An 18,591-nucleotide genomic window follows, 5' to 3' on the forward strand; every position below is an offset into this window, starting at 1 on the left:
CTGTGTCCATTGAGAACAGTTTTGGTATGAGTCAGTAATATTGTGTTCTAGAATACAAAGTCAAATGAAAAACCACAGCATGTTTTGGGACAGTAGACATTTAACTGTCATCTGTATACCACTGTGCAGTTTGCAAAACACTTTCCACATTTGTCACATTCTTTCTAAGAGCCCTACAGTTAAAAACATAAAGGCAAAGGGACACAAGAAGCCCTTCTCATGAGGAAGTGAGGGAGGCCCGGTCTTCAGAGCCTGCTGATTTGGAGCAGAGGATTGACTTAGTGTATGCAGTGTGTGGACCTGGCCTGGGGAGCAGTAAGCTCCCAGCCTCAGGCTCGGGCTCAGGCCTGGTGCAAGCCCAAGTCTCAGAGCAAGTTCCCCGACTCTCAGTCTTGTAATCTTACATTGTGCTGCCTCCAGTGGCCTTTTAAGTTTATGATACATTTAGTACCAAATGATTAGAACAAGGCAAAGTTTTTCATTCCTTTCCTAAAATTTATGTTCTTCCCAAATAATTGAAATTGCCAGAAAATTACTTTTTAAACCACACCTTTTCTTTTTAAAGATACATTCACATGGAATATTTAGTTGATTTAAAATAGCAAGAATTGTCAAAGCATGAATGAGGCTTTATTATAAATTCCTTATTTTACTACATATTTTTTTCCTGTTAGGCCTCAAAATGTCCTACTTTATGTATATTTTATTTCTTCAAAATGTAGGTTTTATTTGTGGTACTATAGAATAGTAATAAAAGATCAGTCAGTAGAGGAAGAGTGACAGTTCCTTTGTGGTTTACCCCCATTTTCTTCCTGGATGCTCTCCAGCTGCACTGTGAATAGTGGCTGCTGCACACACACAGACCTGTGTGTTTATGCACACACACACGTACCGCACAAACAGTCTCTGGTGCTGAAGGCCCAGCTGGGTGCTCCCACCCTGTGCCCAGCCTCAGAAGTGCCACCATGGCTGCCAGTGTAGTCGTTGTGTTCACAGAGCCGCCGTCATGGCGGAGCCACCAGGACGGGCATCGTCACCAATGCTCCTCAGCTTTGTGGCTCACAGCTGCTGCTGCTGGTGCTGCCAGGCTCTCCAGTTTTATTGTTCCACAGAGCCTTTTGGTAAAGCATCTTTAACTCTGTTTGCAGCTCCCTTGTTTTATGCAGCAGAGTGTGAGTGAGAGACCCCTGTTGTCTTCCAAGCCACACTGTTCTCAGTGCTCTGTGGCTTGCTTTGCATTAAACGTAGGCTCTTGCTTTAGAATGAGTCCCCTGCATAACATTTCTCGTGTGTTTGGTGTGTGTGTCTCTGTGTGTGTTTATGTAAACAAGCTCTTGGCAAGTCTGACCCTGCCATGAAAAAGAAAAGAAAAATCTGTTTTTCCTGGAGTGGTTCCTGTGCAGGCTTAGCTGGGAGTTGTGCTTATTAGGAAGAATAATTTTGTATGAAAATGATTTTTCAAAGGTAGTAATTGATTCAGGGTTCATATTCCAAAGGTAGAAATGCCAAAGTTAATTAAAACTATAGTAATAGGCAGAAAGTACTATTGATCCTTTTTCTTATACGTTTGTTAAACACTTACACTATGGTAGGTTATTGTTACTAAGTCATCACATCATCATCATCATTATTATTATTTTGTAGGTCTGAATAGGCATAGTAAACTACAAGTCTGTTGCGTAAGGCTTGGTGCAGTGCTTTCCCAAGTACCTAATCTTAGATTGGTGCTGTGTATGTCCCAGCGGTTTTGCCATCATTGTTATAGGACACCGAGAGGAGTGGTAAGCCTCTGTTGAAGGCAGACGTGAAAGGACTATTGCTTCTATAGTCAATGCTGCCTCATTTGACTTCTTAGCTGTGGCCGCCTCTTCTGGCCCCTCGTGCTGTTTGGAGCGATCCTGAAGCCACATCCAGCCCTGTCTATCCTCTCTGCATCAGGGTTTTGGACCTTCTGTTCACAGTCAGACTTCTGACCTCACAGTTCCTTTAAGAACTAGTTTTTTTTGTGTGTGTTTTTTTTAAAAAATATAAATGTGCTGGTTTATTGTCCTAAGAATTATACTGCAAAGGCCGTTGTGGTAGCTAGAGACATATAGAGGATAGAATAGGCAATGGATAGGAAGTATTAAGAATAAGTACCTTTTGCTTAATGGGCATAGAGTTCTAGTTTTGCAAGTTGAAAAAGTTCTGGAGATCTTTTCCTAGCAATGTGAATATACAATATTTAACACTGCTAAACTATAAACCTAAAATGGTTAATTTGATACATTTTATTACTTGTTTTTTTACCACAATAAAAAAAGAATAAGTTTAATTTGTGGAATATAGATTTAAAAGATTAAATGCAGGGTTTTGGATTTTTTGTCTTATTTTTTTTATACTTGGTAAGATTTACTCATTCTTTATCACAGATTGAATCAGCAGCCCAAAGTTATTGGAGGGTTTACCAGAGCAAGGGAGATGATTAACAAACAGAATTTATACATTTTAAATGTATCAAGCACTTCCTATGTAGCAGGCTCTGTGCTTTTAGTTTATAATTTAGAAAAATAAGGGGTATGTATTCCCAAGGGCAGACAGTGAAATCAGTATTGCCACTTACGCTGAAAGAACTGTAGAAGGGAAAAATTGTGTAAACCATGAACATGTTATTATTAACTTAAAACATCTAAATGTAAAGTAATTCATCAAATTCTCAAAACTTAGTTATGGAAAATTTCAAGTATATACAAAAGTGGGGGAATACAGAGTGTCCCAAAAAAAGTATACACATTTTTTTTCTGATAGCTCAATTGATGTTTCTTTCTTCTCAGATTTAACCCATTGGATCAATAATTATTCAAAGTGTGTATAGATGTTTTGGGGGCATCCTGTAGTACAATGAACTAATGTGTGTCCGTACCCTATCTCTATCCACTCACAGCCTTTAAAAGAAAAAAAAAATATATATATATATCTATCTACATATCTATAATAATAAAAGCCTAAGATGCTAACTAGAATGGATGACCTTCTAGACAAAGCCAGGGTGGGAGGGCCAAACCCCTTGCACGAATTTCGTGCATGAGGCCTCTAATCCTATGTAATAAAGAGGTAATATGCAAATTGACCATCACTCCAACACACAAGATGGCCACCCCCATGTGGACACAAGATAGCCAGCAGGGGAGGGCAGTTGTGGGCGATAAGGCCTGCAGGGGAGGGCAATTGGGGCGATCAGGCCTGCAGGGGAGGGCAGTTGGGGGCGATCAGACCTGCAGGGGAGGGCAGTTGGGGGGGGACCCAGGCCTGTAGGGGAGGGCAGTTGGGGGGAACCAGGCCTGCAGTCGAGGGCAGCTGGAGGCGACCCAGGCCTGCAGGGGAGGGCAGTTGGGAGGACCAGGCCTGTAGGGAAGGGCAGTTGGGGGGAACCAGGCCTGCAGGGAAGGGCAGTTGTGGGGAATCAGGCCTGCAGGGGAGGGCAGTTGCGGGGGGCCCAGACCTGCAGGGGAGGGCAGTTGGGGGAATCAGGCCTGCAGGGAGGGCAGTTGGGGGCAACCCAGGCCTGCAGCGGAGGGCAGTTGTGGGGGGGGGGGGACCCAGGCCTGCAGCGGAGGGCAGTTGGGGGGGGACCCAGGCCTGCAGGGGAGGGCAGTTGGGGGGGACCCAGGCCTGCAGGGGAGGACAGTTGTGGGGGAACCCAGGCCTGCAGGGGAGGACAGTTGGGGGGGGGACCAGGTCAGCAGGGGAGAGCAGTTAGGGGTGACCAGGCTGGCAGGGGAGGGCAGTTAGGGGCAATTGGGTTGGCAGGGGAGCAGTTAGGGGTGAATCAGGCTGGTAGGGGAGTGGTTAGGGGGTGATCAGGCTGGCAGGCAGAAGCGATTAGGGGCAATCAGGCAGGCAGGCAGGTGAGCGGTTGGGAACCAGCAGTCCTGGATTGTGAGAGGGATATCCGACTGTCAGATGCCCACCGGGATTGGGCCTAAACGGGGAGTTGGACATCCCTCAAGTGGTCCCAGATTGGAGAGGGTGCAGGCTGGGTTGAGGGACCCACGCCCTCCCCGCCCCCAGTGCACAAATTTCGTGCACCGGGCCTCTAGAGAGAGAGAGAGAGAGAGAGAGTGTGTGTGTGTGTGTGTGTGTGTGTGTGTGTGTGTGTATGTATTTGTTTTCAGGAAGGGAGCGGGAGAGAGGTAGAAACATCAATGATGAGAGAGAATCATTGACCGGCTGCCTCCTGCATGCCCCCAACTGGGAATTTGAGCTGCAACCCAGGCATGTGCCCTGCCCAGGAATCGAACTGTGACCTCCTGGTTCATAGTTTGATACTCAACCACTGAGCCCCACCGGCTGGGCCTCACAGCCTTTTTTATTTCCTTGTACCTCCTCTCCCACTGCATTTTTGAGGCAAATTCTAGTTAGTATATCATTTTAGCTAAATATTTCAGTATTTCCACTGAAAGGTAAGAGCTGTTTTCTTGAAATTAATCACAATATCACAATCATCCCTAAGTTATTTCACACTCTTTTGCAGTTGATTATATAAATCAGGGTCTAAATAAGGTCCATTTGCACATTACATTAAGTTGATCTTTAAAATATTTTAACCTAATAGGTTCCTCTTATTTATTGTCTTTGTTCTTGAAATGTATTTACTGAAGAAATCCTGTCATTTTTCTTGTGGAGTTGTCCATTCAGTTTTGCTGAATGCATCCCACTGGTGTCATTCAAGATGTTTATCTGCCTCCCCACCCCTTGTTTCCTGTCAACTGAACGTTAGATTTAGAGATTCAAATTGATTTAGGTTTATTTTTGTTGCAAGAATATTTTATAGAGGTACTTTCCAACAGCACGTAGTGTCTGGTTGTGTTTTTCTTTGTGATTTTAGTGGCCACTTATAATTTGCACCAGCCTTATTTAGTCAGGAGTTTTCTATTCTAATTTCATCATTTCTTCTTAATTTCATTATTTATTAGCTGTGGTACTTCTATGGAGAAGGTTCTCTGTATCAATTACTTAGTTACTCAGAGGTACACATTATACCTGAGGGAAAAATAGGTTAAATGAGTGGTTCTTTCCCTTTATTTGCAACTCTTGGAGGGCCCTTAATATCTCCAAAGATGGCCACTGATGTCTTTTTGAACTTTTTAACAGTATCATTATGAACACACAAATTTTAACATATTTGATTATTTTTAAATCCATTACAGGTATTTTTATTGATCAGATTGTCCCCTTGTTGGCCAGTGAGGGTACCTTTAGGATGGTTCTTGGGTTCTTTAGACATGAACATCTTTGATGGACATTTTGATGACAAGATGTCCAGGCTCATTTTGTGCATTTTCAATGATTGGTCTGGAAACGGCTCTTTCTTCAGCACGTCCTGGTTCCTTTTAGGGGGGATTTGTATTTAGGAATTACAGTTGGAATACCACAGGTTAAGTTGTTGCTTATAGGCTTTTTCAGTGGACAGAATTAGGAAAGATGTTTTTAAGAGAAAATACTTCATGAGTTTCATACTGATTTTTCCAATTCAAATTTAGGAATATACTAGTGGATTTCTGTTAGACTTTATTTTCACATTTGTATTTCATGCTGAAACCCTTGGTTCCTAATAATATTTATTCTTAGGATAGATTCCTCTAGGGCAGCGGTTCTCAACCCGTGGGTCGCGACCCCTTTGGCGGTCGAATGACCCTTTCACAGGGGTCGCCTAAGACCATCCTGCATATCAGATATTTACATTACGATTCGTAACAGTAGCAACATTACAGTTATGAAGTAGCAACGAAAATAATTTTATGGTTGGGTCACACATGAGGAACTGTATTTAAAGGGCCAGAAGGTTGAGAACCACTGCTCTAGGGATTATGCTGAAAATGTGTTTTAAGTCATTTGAAATAATTCTTTTTGCATGGTTACACCACTGACTCAGTACATATTTAGGTTTGTTTCATTTTTGCTTTTAAATTCTAGGGGTTAAAAAGTTTTCAGATTTTCTTGTTGTTGTTATGGAAAGCACATAGTGCCAAATCTACAGAACAAAGCAGAATAAAAAAAGTCTAGCTTTGATCCTTGTTCCCTCCACTCTGTTCCTCTCCCTTGCCCCCCATTCCATTTAAACGTATAAGCAAGTATGTATGCATGCATGTGCACTTACATGTACTGACTGCCTGCCAACCCAATCTTAGATGAACACTAGTAAATTATACATAATTTTCTCTCCTGGCCTTTTACTCTTTCCATTATTTCCTGGAGGTCATTTAATACAAGTATATAGAGATATCCTTCATGCTTTTTTTGCAGCTCTATCATATTTTATTGTGTGAATGTGCTGTAGTTCATTCATCCACTCCCATATTAATAGACATTTGGATTGTGGTTAGAGTCTTGCTCTTATAAATGGTGCTATAGCGAATACCTGGTACGAATGTAATTTTTTTTTTTTTTAATTTTTGCTACCCTACAGGGGAATTTTAGTTTTAGGTAGAATAACTTGACTTCAGGAAGGATTCAGATGCAAGGTAACTGCTACTAATGGATTGTTCTGGTAGTAGTGGGCAATTTGGAAGGCCAATCTTTTGACTGAAGATACGAGTTTTTCTTTGAGCATGGGCCCATTGATTAGAATCATTGTTCTTGTATACACTATGTCCATATAGTAACTTCTGTATTTTGTAGTTTTGGTTTCTTTAAAGTAGCTTGAGACTTTAACAACTTCAAAGCAATCTGAGTACAGAATTTCCTAGTCTTTTGTAGTCTTATAACCAGTTTTTCAAAAAACTTTAAAAAAAGTAATATGCCTCTATGAATAATTTCCAAAGTATTCAACTTAGTTTTTATATAAATAATAACTTCTTTTTTTAAAGAGGATAGTAAATCGTTTGTTGATTACACATGATAATGGATGATACACAAGCTTCATATCCATCTATAATTTTATCTGGTACCATAATTCAATTTAGATATATTGCATAGGATGTGCCAACAATCATTAATAACTAAATAAACTCCATGACTCTGCTTGGGTGACCCTTTTAATGGTGAACTCCAGGTCACAACACAGTAACTGTCAATTCAACTACACCAAAGTTTCTGAAGACAATGACTTCTGTGCCCAAGCAGTTTGTAAATAAATTTCAAATGGAACCTGGCATCACCCTGAAGGAATTCTAGCTTCACACTGTTGGGGTAATTTACCAAGATGGCTTCAGAGCAAACTAACTTTACACAGCACATTTAAAAAAAAACACACATTTATTCTGCGTCATGATCAGACTATTACGTTTAGCAATCAACAGCATGGGTGCAAAAAAAAAAAAAAAATCTGCATTAAAACCCTTGGTTGGAATGTTTTACACTTTGCACAGAACAGAAACTAAAATAACCTGTTATACAATTAGTCACAGATACAGTCCTCGAGTTTTTTTTTGCCCATTCACATGAGTATTGTCTAACACATGTCTTCTTTGTAGCAGCTAGGCCCTGCCACCACTGCTTGGCTGAGTTCACAAATCTATTGTAACCTGTAGCTTCCCTGTCACTTCTCTGGCTCTCCTCTCCTGCTAAGCTTTGTTTCCTGGCAGTAATTAAAACCTTCTGCCACTGCCATAGCTACTGCTGCTGCTGGAACCGCCATAGCCACCTTGGTTTCGTGGTTTGGCAAAGTATTGACCTCCACCACCATAAGAGCCAGAGCTTCTGCCTCCAAAGTTTCCTCCTTTCATAGGCCCAAAATTTGAAGATTGATTGTTGTAATTGCCAAAATCATTGTAGCTTCCACCATCTCCAAAATTGCTTCCATCATTACCAAATCCATTATAGCCATCCCCACCGCCACCATATCCACCGCCACCACGGCTGCCACCAAAGCCACCTCGACCACTGAAGTTTCCTCCATGACCAAAGTTGTCGTTTCCACCAAAACCACCTCCACGACCACCTCCGAAGTTTCCAGAACCACTTCGACCTCTGGCTGGACGAAGCACTAGCCATCTCTTGTTTAGATAGAGCTTTCCTTACTGCACAGCTGTGGCCATTCACGTATGGTATTTCTGAATGACAGTCTTGTCTGCAGAGTCATGGTCGTCAAAGGTTACAAAGCAAAGCCTCTCTTTTTGCCACTGCCTCGGTCAGTCCTGATTTCAATCACTTCTATTTTCCCATACTGTTCAAAATAATCTCTTAGGTGATGTTCTTCAGTGTCTTCTTTAATACCACCGACAAAAATCTTTTTCACAGTTAAGTGGGCACCAGGTCTTTGAGAATCTTCTCTCGAGACAGCCCTCTTTGGTTCCACCACTCTTCCGTCCACCTTGTGTGGCCTCGCGTTCATGGCTGCATCCACCTTCTCCACAGTGGCACAGGTGACAAACCCAAAGCCTCTGGAGCGCTTGGTGTTTGGATCTCCACCACCACACAGTCCGTCAGCGTTCGCCATTGCTCAAAATGGCTCCTCAGACTCTCATCGGTTGTTTCAAAGCTCAAACCTCTGATAAAGAGCTTCCGCAGGTGCTCCGGCTCCTTGGGAGACTCAGACTTAGACATGATGACTGCAACAGGGGGAATTCCAACGATGCTTACTCCGCGGCGTTCACCGGCAGAAAGGAGTGATCTAAGGAGCGTATCTCAAAGTAATAACTTCTTAATGTTATAGCTACATTTTTGCTGACTTGTCATCAGTTTACATAGTATTAAGTTAAATTATGCAATTGCAATGAGTAAAGTGACATAACCAAGTTTGGGTATATGAAAAGAAACATTCCCACATAGTTTATTGATCTAGTAGGCTTTATTCAACAATTCATGAATTGAGCAGCATCCAGTCTAGCAAATAGGAAGGAGCTCCAAAGAGCTGTAAAAGGTGAGAGTTTTATAGACCAAAGTGAGCAGGAGTAAGAAGGTTATCCTGGGCATTACCGATTGGTTACGGCTGGCTTACTTTGCTTATATGGGGCAGAGAGACGCCTCGGAGCTGGATTAAGTACTAATAATGGGACAAGCTGGCCAATGCCCTGTGGGAGACCGAGGCCTTCCTTTTCTGGGAGAGCCAGCACAGAGACTCAGTTAAGTTTCATTTTGCTGACATGGAGTTTAGCAAGAGCATGTCCATCTTGGGCCTCACCTGCTTGCTTTCAACAGGAATAAACAGACTTTTGAAATGCACTAAACTGGAGGGAGCAGAAATGCGGACATCAGTGTGGTTTGTTTGCTTTTCTTGTTTATTTGTTGCTTTCAGTTTTATGTGCCACATTTGAGTGAAATCATGTGGTTTTTGACTTTTTCTCTGATTTATTTCGCTTGATAGATGATTGGATAAAGAAGATATAGTACATAGTCCTGACTAGGTGGCTCAGTTGGTTGAAACGTCTTCCTGTACCATAAAAGGTTGCAGGTTCAATTCCTGGTCAGGGCATATACCTAGATTGCAGGTTCGGTCCCTAGTCGGGTCACATACAGGAGGCAACCAATTGATGTTTCTCACATTGATGTTTCTCTTTCTCCTTTCCTCTCCCTCTAAAAATCAATTTAAAAAATATCCTCTGGTGAGGATTTAATAAAAAGATATGGTACATATATACAATAGAAAAACTACTTTGCTGTAATATAAAAATACTCTAACAACATGATGGATCTTGAGAATATCATGCTAAGCGAAATATATTACTTTTAAAGTAGGTCTTGAGTTATTATTTTGATGATTGGCTGAAATAATTTTTGACTAGAGAGTGCTATTTAGAGGGCAAAAAAAAGAGTAAAAATAATGGATTTCAGGATCATAGAACAAAGAGTAAACCAAAGTTTTTAATTCTACCATCCATGTGCAAATTAATATAATACTAGAATTAACCCATTCTGAATAGCCTTTCACCACCTTTGGGATTTGTCCATAGAAAAATGATGCTGATGTTGCTTTCTCTCTTTCACTGTATTGCTGTGTTATGAATTTATATGCATATCACAGCGAGGCAGAAGGTTAGGAAACTGGAAGAATGCACAGCTTAGTTATAAATAAACACTAATTTCTGTTTCAGAAATATTTCACCCCTGGTCTATATAGAACAATGTAGAGACTATTAAAGAAATAGTCTAGAGAGAATTCAGCCTTTTAAGTAGACCAAGCTTTATAAGCTGCAAGGAATAATCTAAAAGTATAGAGTATATTATATTGGGATTCTCCAAGGAAACAGAGTCAATAGGACACACATACACATTCGTGCACCACTTAATGACTGGGATATGTTCTGAGAAATGCATCTTTAGGTGACTTCATCATTGTGCAAACACCATAGAGTATATTTACCTAACTAGAGGCCTGGTGCACAAAAGTTTGTGCACTCGGGGGGGGGGGGGGGCGGGGTCCCTCAGCCCGGCCTGTGCCCTCGCAGTCTGGGACCCCTCGGGAGATAATGCCCTGCTGGCTTAGGCCTGCTCCCGGGTGGCAGAGGGCAGGCCCAATCCCTAGGTGCAGCCCCTGGTCGGGCTCAGAGCAGGGCCGATTGGGGAGTTGTGGCGCCGCCCCCTGTCATGCACAGAGCAGGGCGGATTGGGAGGTTGCGATGCCACCCTCAGTCACGCTCAGGGTAGGGCCGATTGGGGGGTTGGGGCACCGCCCCCTGTCACACTCAAGGCAGGGTCGATGGGGAGGTTGTGGTGCCACCCCCTGTCACGCACAGAGCAGGGCCCAATAGGGGGGTTGGGGCTCCATACCCTGTCATGCACAGAGCAGGGTCAATCAGGGGGTTGGGGAGCTCCCCCCTGTCATGCACAGAGCAGGGCTGATCAGGGGGTTGAGGAGCTCCCCCCTGTAACTCACAGAGTAGGGCCGATAGGGGAGTTGGGGCACCGCCCCATGTCACACTCAGGGTAGGGCAGATCAGGGGGTTGGGGCGCCGCCCTCTATCACCCACAGAGCAGGGCCGATCAGGGGGTTGGGGTGCCGCCACTGTCACACTCAAGGAAGGGCCGATGGGGAGGTTATGGCTCGACCCTGTCACACACAGAACAGGGCCCGTGAGGGGGAGGGGGGGTTGGGGCGCCGCACCCTGTCACACACAGAGCAGGGCCGATCAGGGGGTTGGGGCGCCGCACCCTGTCACACACAGAGCCGCAGGGCGATCAGGGGGTTGTGGAGCTCCCCCGTATCAGACACAGAGCAGGGCCGATCAGGGGGTTGGGGCGCCTTCCCCTGTCACGAACAGAGCAGGGCGGATAGGGAAGTTGTGGCCCCGCCCCCTGTCACACACAGAGCCGCAGGGCGGTCAGGGGGTTTGGGCGCTGCCCCCTGTCACGCTGATCCCGGTGCCGGGAGGCCTCTCGGCTCTGCTGATCCCGGTGCTGGGAGGCCTCGCGGCTCCGCTGATCCTGGTGCCGGGAGGCATATTACCGTTTTACTATATAGGATAGAGGCCTGGTGCATGGGTGGGGCTGGCTGGTTTGCCCTGAAGGTGTCCTGGGTCAGGGTGCCCCACTGGGGTGCCTGGCCAGCCTGGGTGAGGGGATGATGGCTTTTTGCAGCTGGTCACACACCTTTCAGGGTGGGGGTCCCCACTGGGGTGCCTGGCCAGTCTGGGTGAGGGGCTAGGGCTGTTTTCAGGCCGACTGAAGCTCCCAACTGCTCCTTTTTTTCTTTTTCTTTTTTATTCTGGGCCAGGTTTAGCTCTGGCTCCCGCTCTGAGGCTTCCGCTGCTGAAAGCAGGTATCTGGTTTATTTCGGTTCTATAATTGAAACAATGTATAACTACAGCTCTGAGATCCCGGGCTCGCTGAAAGCAGGTTTCTAGGGTTTTGTTTAGCTTCTATATTTGTTACAATGTTTCTTAAACTGCAGGCTCAGAGGCCGGCAAGGCAGGCGGGGAACGTTGGAGTCCTCCGTCACTGAAGCAAGCAAGCCTCATGTTAGTTTCAAGCTGCCTGGCTGCCGGGCCGCCATCTTGGCTGGCAGTTAATTTGCATATCGCCCTGATTAGCCAATGGGAAGGGTAGCGGTCGTACGCCAATTACCATGTTTCTCTTTTATTAGATAGGACTAGATGGTATAGCCTGCTGCACATCTATGCTATACAGTATACCACCGTTTACCACCGTCGCAGATTTGTTCTGTCTTGGACTGCAACATCGTTATATAGTGTATGACTCCATTTGTGTATGTGTATATATGTATAGTGTGTATACATATATAATATGTATATACATATGTAGTGTATGTATATATGTATACATATATAGCATATGCATATATAGTGTGTATATAGAGTGTGTATGCATAGATAGTGTGTATATGTATATATAGTGTGTATATATGTATGTATATATGTGTATATGTACACACACACACACACACTGAGTGGCCAGATTATTATGACCACCTGACGTTTGTAGGCAAATTATCTATAATTTTTCTCTGGAGTTGCTAGAGGGCCAGATCATTATAAACGTCTGAATAGTACAACATCCCCAAGTATTGCTGCTAATCAAGTTCATCTTATCATGTTGATGGCGTATCCCAATGGAGATGGCTTTTTCCAACAAGACAATGCGCCATGCCACGGTGCTCGTATTGTGCAGGAGTGGTTTCAAGAACATGAGGGAGACTTTACCTTGCTTAGGTGGCCCCCACAATCATCAGATCTCAATCCAATTGAGCATTTGTGGGACGAAGTTAAAAGAGCCATCAGGCAGCTGGTTCCACAACCATCAAATCTCACAGAACTGGACAGTGCCATTCATCAGGCATGGTGTCAGATTCCTCGCATCATCTTTCAACATCTCGTGGAGTCAATGCCAAGAAGAATTGCCACAGTATTGAAGGCAAAAGGTGGCCCAATGAAGTACTGATGGGGTGGTCATAATAATCTGGCCACTCAGTACGTATATATATGTATGTGTGTGTGTGTGTGTGTGTGTGTGTGTGTGTGTATATATATATATATATATATATATATATATAGAGAGAGAGAGAGAGAGAGAGAGAGAGAGAGAGAGATTGTTTTTAAGAAATTGGCTCATGCAATTATGGAGGGCAGCAAGTCCAAAATCTGCAGTGTAGGCTGGGAACCCAGATTCTGGTGTTTGAGCCTGAAGGTAGTCTGCTGGAAGAATTCTCTCTCCTTCCAGGGGCTACCAGTCTTTTTTATTAAGACTCAAATGATTAGATGAGGCCTACACAAGTTATGAAGGGTAATCTGCTTTACTCAAAGTCTACTGACTTAAATGTTAATCACATCTAGAAATATACCTTCACAGAAACATCTAGAACAGGGGTCCTCAAACTTTTTAAACAGGGGGCCAGTTCACTATCCCTCAGACCATTGGAGGGCCGGACTATAGTTTAAAAAAAACTATGAACAAATTGCTATGCACATAGCGGTGGCAAAAATACCCGGTGGGCCGGATAAATGTTTTCGGCGGACTGCAGTTTGAGGACCCCCGATCTAGAATAATGTTTGACCAGATAATTTGGTAATGTAGCCTAATCAAGTTGGTACATAAAATTAACCATCTCATATACTGCAGAATCGTTTTGTATATGGTTAAATGTCACACTGTAAAGAACATTGGTTAAATGCTGTGGGTGGTAAGAAAGGGGCGGGGGAACTTGCTTTGCTGTTTACAGGCATCCCTTAGAGATATTATGGTTCAGTTCCAGACAATAATATAGCGAGTTATAATCTTTTTTGCTGGTGGAGGGTCTTGCCTTCAATTTGTAAAAAACACAACACTGTGAAGCATAAGAAAGCGATGCTCAATGAAACAAGGTAGGCCTGTATTTGCTCACAGAGGAGATGAGCTTTGAGATGCTCATCTCAGGGACTTTTTGAAGGCCAGGGAGTTTTTGGGCTGGTGGGCAGAGTGGAGAGCGTCCCAGGAGGGTGGGTCAGAATGAGCAAGGGTAGAGTTGACTGTGGCATTTGAAGAAAATGTGCCCTGTCCGGCAGACATATCTCAGACAGTGGGGGAGGTAAGAGTGAATAGGCGAGGCGAGCTCTGCTCTGGTTTCTCACCTCACTGCTTAAGCAGAGAAGACACTCCAGCTGGAGGTGACGGCTGGTGCAGGGTGTCTGCAGGGCCAGCAGTACATGCTACATTACATAGTGTGATGTCCCGAGAATTCCTTTTGCAGGAAGCACTTCACATGAAATATAACTGCCTTAGCTTTCTGTTGTAAAACGTGGACAAAATTCTTTTCCTCTATCAACTTAATAAAGATGCTTCAAAAGATCCACGTGTTTGTGAAGAAGTGAGATCTTCAAGTGGTGTGAATTGTTGCCAGAAGTATTTCTAGTTTCTGAACCTTGAAATATTTTGGATCTGTTATTCTAAGTAGAAATAGAGCCCAGAGCTGCCCTCCCCCCGCCCCAAGGTACAAGTTAAAGAACATAATTTTTTAGATGTACTAGTAATAAGCATAAAAATACTTTATCAGTAAAACTACCAGTAAAAATAATTATTATCAGAGAGAAAACTAACAAAAACAGTATGTGGTAAATGGATAAAAAGGGCCCCTAGTGAATCACCCCCCCATGTTTCTGCCCCTGGCATTGCAACTGCTTGTTTCTCCCATGGAGCAGTAGGGTCTGTTTTCCTACCCTTGACTCTGGGCTTTGCCATGTGACTTGAACTGGCCAGGGGGACACCAGCGGATCCGCTGCAAGCAGAGGCGCCATGTGCAGCGTGCCGGCCTCTTGGGGTGCTGCGGCCACTGGAGAAGCCTGGGAGGAAGGCTGCATGGAAAGGGAGGCCCAGCTTTTCCTCACTGAGCTCAGTCCCCCGCTGACCTGGGCCCAGTGCAGCATGGGGAAGTCAGATCAGAGCATCAGAAGAGCTGCCCAGCCAACCCATGGAATTGTGAGAAACAGGAAATCGTTGCTGTTTAACAACTAAGTTTTGGGTAGTTTGTTTCCCAGCAGCAGCAAACAGAACTGTCCTGTGATAAATGGCTGGAATCTATGCCTGTAACTGTAATCATGGCTTCATTACCGTGAACCTTCAAGGAGTCCACAGTCCAGGGAGGGAGGCAGAAATATAAGCAGGCCTGCTTCCTTACATGTCGTGAATGCCCAGGAAGCCTCTGGGCAGCCGTGGCCTTGAGCTCTGCTCCATCCCCCTTTCTGCACCTGTAAGGGTTGGATCCTGTTGCCTGCAGGGCATTATTGGTGAGCACGTGGTGCACTCAGAGGAAGTAGACTGTTTCTGTTCTCAGTGAGGTGGTTTCCATCTCTCAAGTCACTCAGACCCGCACTTCTGTTTCTTGTCAGTGAAATGCTAAAAGGACCGCAACAAATCTCTTTCCCTTTTGTTAACTCTGAGTCTTTTCAGCATTCTTGTACTTGTCCTGTTAGCAAGGGAATATGCATGGCTATTCCATAGCTTGCCTCAGGTTCAGAATCTTCTGGAAAATGTAAACATTAGACCAGTAATCATGCTTGGCTCCCCTACTTTACACACATGGTGGAGTGGTTCTACTGAGGTCTCCCTTCGTCATTGGAGAAGCCATGATGGAGGCGGTGTCGCGAGCTCAGTCCCACCTGCCCACATCGTCTTCTCAGTCACTGGTCAGCCTTGGCTCCTCTCTGTTGCCCCTCCTTGGGATTCCTCGTTGCACATACTGTCCTTCAGTCTGCAGCATGTCTCCTCTCCTGGCTGTGCCCTTGCCTTTGGCCAAGGACTTACAGCACCAGGCCCATCAGTTTCCCTTAGGGGCTCATTCTCCTCCCACTGGGCAACATGGCTGGTCAAATCTGGAGTTCATTCTACTCCTCTTCTTGGCTCCAACCTTTGAAGTTGCACATTGGAAAATTACCTTGAATGAATTACTGAATAGTTTAAAGATATGGCTATAGTTTTATCTATCTATCTGTCTATCTATCATCTATCTCTCTATCTATCTATCCATCCATCCATCCATCCATCCATCCATCCATCCTCAGCGACTGGAATGGTGAAACAACCGGAATAACTAGAAAGACTGGTGGCTATAACATGCACTGTGGCAGCCAACCGGCCTGATTCTGGCCACTATCAGCTCCCCCCCAGCTGGCCAGACCGCCAATCACCCCCCCCCCCCCGCCCCAGTCAGGGGTGGAGCTGGCCAGCCAATCGCCCATCGCCTTCCCCAAGGCTGGCCCTGCCGATGGGCCCCAAATGGGGTGGGCCAGCCAGACCCAACTTGTGCACGAATTCATGCACTGGACCTCTAGTATAATAATAGTTACAAGATGGACTATAGTTTTAAAATACAATATCTTAAATACAATATCACTGTGACTTGTGATATAAATTTTCAAGTGAACTTGAATTGATAGATTTAAATATCTGTTATCAATTGGACTCAGCTATTTTGAGGCACATCCTAACTACCTTAAATATCTACTTTTGAAATATCTAAATCACTATCTTTCTCAAAATTAAGTATACCAGTTACTTCGGTCAATGTCCCTCCATACAGACAAATGTGCAGCAAAAGCCTGTATCTAACACTTTGAGTATGGAGTCCATCTTTATTATTCATGGCAATTTTAATAATTACCATAACAAAGTGAGCAACACACCAGGTTTTAGCTTTGTCTTTCCAACAATGTGCCACAGTGAGATATACGCATAAGGGAACAACAAATCAATATCTCCCTTTCAAATTAATAAATAAAAAAAATTTAAAAAGGTACTCAGTTACCATTAAAAAACAGAAGAAAACAAAAAAAGGAAAAAAAGAAAAGTAAAACCTGCTTAGTTCACTTTGTAAGTTGCCTCGGGCTGTCATATCTGTGAAGTGTCTGTGAAGCCTGAGCAAGCTGCTTAACTTCTCTAAGCCATGTGTGAAGCGGGATGGAGGTTTCCCTGCAGCGGCACCGCTGTGAGAGAAGTAATTCAGCAGAGCACTTACAGTTTGCCAGTGCTTTCTCCTGTTGTATCTACTTCCAGTGTTGTTATTTACAGGTAGCATTTCTGTACTTTTCAGTTTGTTTCTCTTGCTTTGTTATCTGTTTAAAGTGTTTGACAAGAAAAAAATATTCTGTTATGTTCTAACTTAAATTATAGTGGCCAGAGAGTGAGAGAAAGCGACCGAACAGTAGCCTGTTAATAGCTGTGGAGCAACTAACAAAAGACTGCTCATGTCTGGCTGCTGCAATTTTGGATTACCTTATGGGTGGCTATGTCTGCGATTCTCCAAAAGAGAGACTAGCAGGTGCCACCACCCCAGGAGCCTCTGCTTCTGCTGCTGCTTCTTTTCTTATTGCTCATGGTAAAGTTTTACTAAAACATAACTCACAAGCGATCCAAACGCAGCAAAAAGACCCTGTAGGCATCCCATTTTCACAGTTCCCTAATTTTTTAAAAAAATTCTTTATTGCTTAAAGTATTACATATAGTATTGCATACATATGTCTCCTTTTATCTCCATTGACCTCTCCCTGGCCACCCCCATCCCCAGGACATGTCCTCTGCTTCTTACTCACACGTGAGCTTTCCAGTCTTGCCCACAGCCTACCCAAGGGAGCAAACACTTCTTCCTTGGACTCTGCATCTACCTCAGAACTGCCTGCTTCAGTCCCTCCCCCCCCCCCCCCCCCCGTTGTCTAGAGCTAATATAAATTTTCAGAAAGGCTTACATTCTCTCCCCGACCCCCTTACTTGGTGTATAAAAATGCTCAACAAACTCTAGGGCACTGGACATGTCTTTTCACCTAGCCATGCCCTTGGCGGTTCAGACTTCCTGCCCAAGGATCTACCTGGTCTTTCTCCCTAGCCATGGCTTAATAAATCCTTTCTTTTATAAAAGACTTTCAGCCAGGGAAGTTATATTTTTCGTTCAATGTGCTTATATTTTGGATTTCATTTTCCATTTATCTTTAGCATTTCTTATTCCTTTATGCAACATTATTCTTGCTTTTTATTATCTGTAGTCATGCTCCAAATTATTCTAGGGGATTTTAAAAAATTGTATTTATTAAATTGATGGGGGTGACATTGGTCAGCATATAGGTGTCATGTGTGGGTTTTTATAAGATATGTATAGTGCACCCTGTGCCCACCACCCAAAGTCACATCTTCTCCTGTCACCTCATATTAGGACCCCTTTCTCCCCCCACCCCCTTCCCTCTGGCAACTGCTGTTTGTGTTCATAAGTTTCAGTTTTATATCCCACATATGAGTGAAATCATACAGTTCTTAGCTTTTCCTGACTGGCTTATTTCACTTAGCATAATGTTCTCAAGGTCCTTCCATTTTATTGCAAATGGCGCTATTTCATCCTTTCTGTGGCTGAGTAGTATTCCATTGTGTACACACATCACATCTTCTTTACCCAGTCCTCTATCCAGGACACTTCGGTTGTGTCCATGTCTTGGCCACTGTGAATAATGCTCAGTGAACACAGGGGCACATATATCTTTGCGAATACATGATTTTGAGTTTTTCAGAGATATACCCAGGAGTGGGAATGCTGGGTTGTATGGTAGTTCTATTCTTCATTTTTTGAGGAATTGCCAGACTGCTTTCCATAGTGGGGTACCAGTCTGCATTCCCAACAGCAGTGAATGAGGGTTCCCTTTTTCCCACAATCTCTCCAATATTTGTTATTGCTTGTCTTGTTGATAATGGGCACTCTAACAG

At 44.0% G+C, this 18,591-nt stretch overlaps 1 protein-coding gene and 1 pseudogene across 9 annotated transcripts in view; one reads left to right on the forward strand and one right to left on the reverse strand.

Moving 5' to 3' along the window:
- Nucleotides 1-18,591, forward strand: part of MARCHF8 (membrane associated ring-CH-type finger 8) — a 116,031-nt gene that overhangs the window by 19,370 nt on the left and 78,070 nt on the right. The window contains exon 1 of one of the 9 annotated variants that reach the window (XM_036355880.1): nucleotides 8,502-8,612. The exons of 7 other annotated variants lie outside the window; for them this stretch is intronic. The gene's annotated coding sequence lies outside the window, so the exon portion shown is untranslated. Of the gene's footprint in view, nucleotides 1-8,501; nucleotides 8,613-16,911; nucleotides 16,926-18,591 lie in introns of those variants that run through there. One more of the 9 variants, XM_036355879.1, reaches the window with a different exon arrangement.
- LOC118679303 lies at nucleotides 6,999-8,544 on the reverse strand (annotated as a pseudogene).

Source organism: Myotis myotis, unplaced genomic scaffold (assembly GCF_014108235.1).
Source record: "Myotis myotis isolate mMyoMyo1 unplaced genomic scaffold, mMyoMyo1.p scaffold_m19_p_24, whole genome shotgun sequence".
Lineage (NCBI taxonomy): Eukaryota > Metazoa > Chordata > Mammalia > Chiroptera > Vespertilionidae > Myotis > Myotis myotis.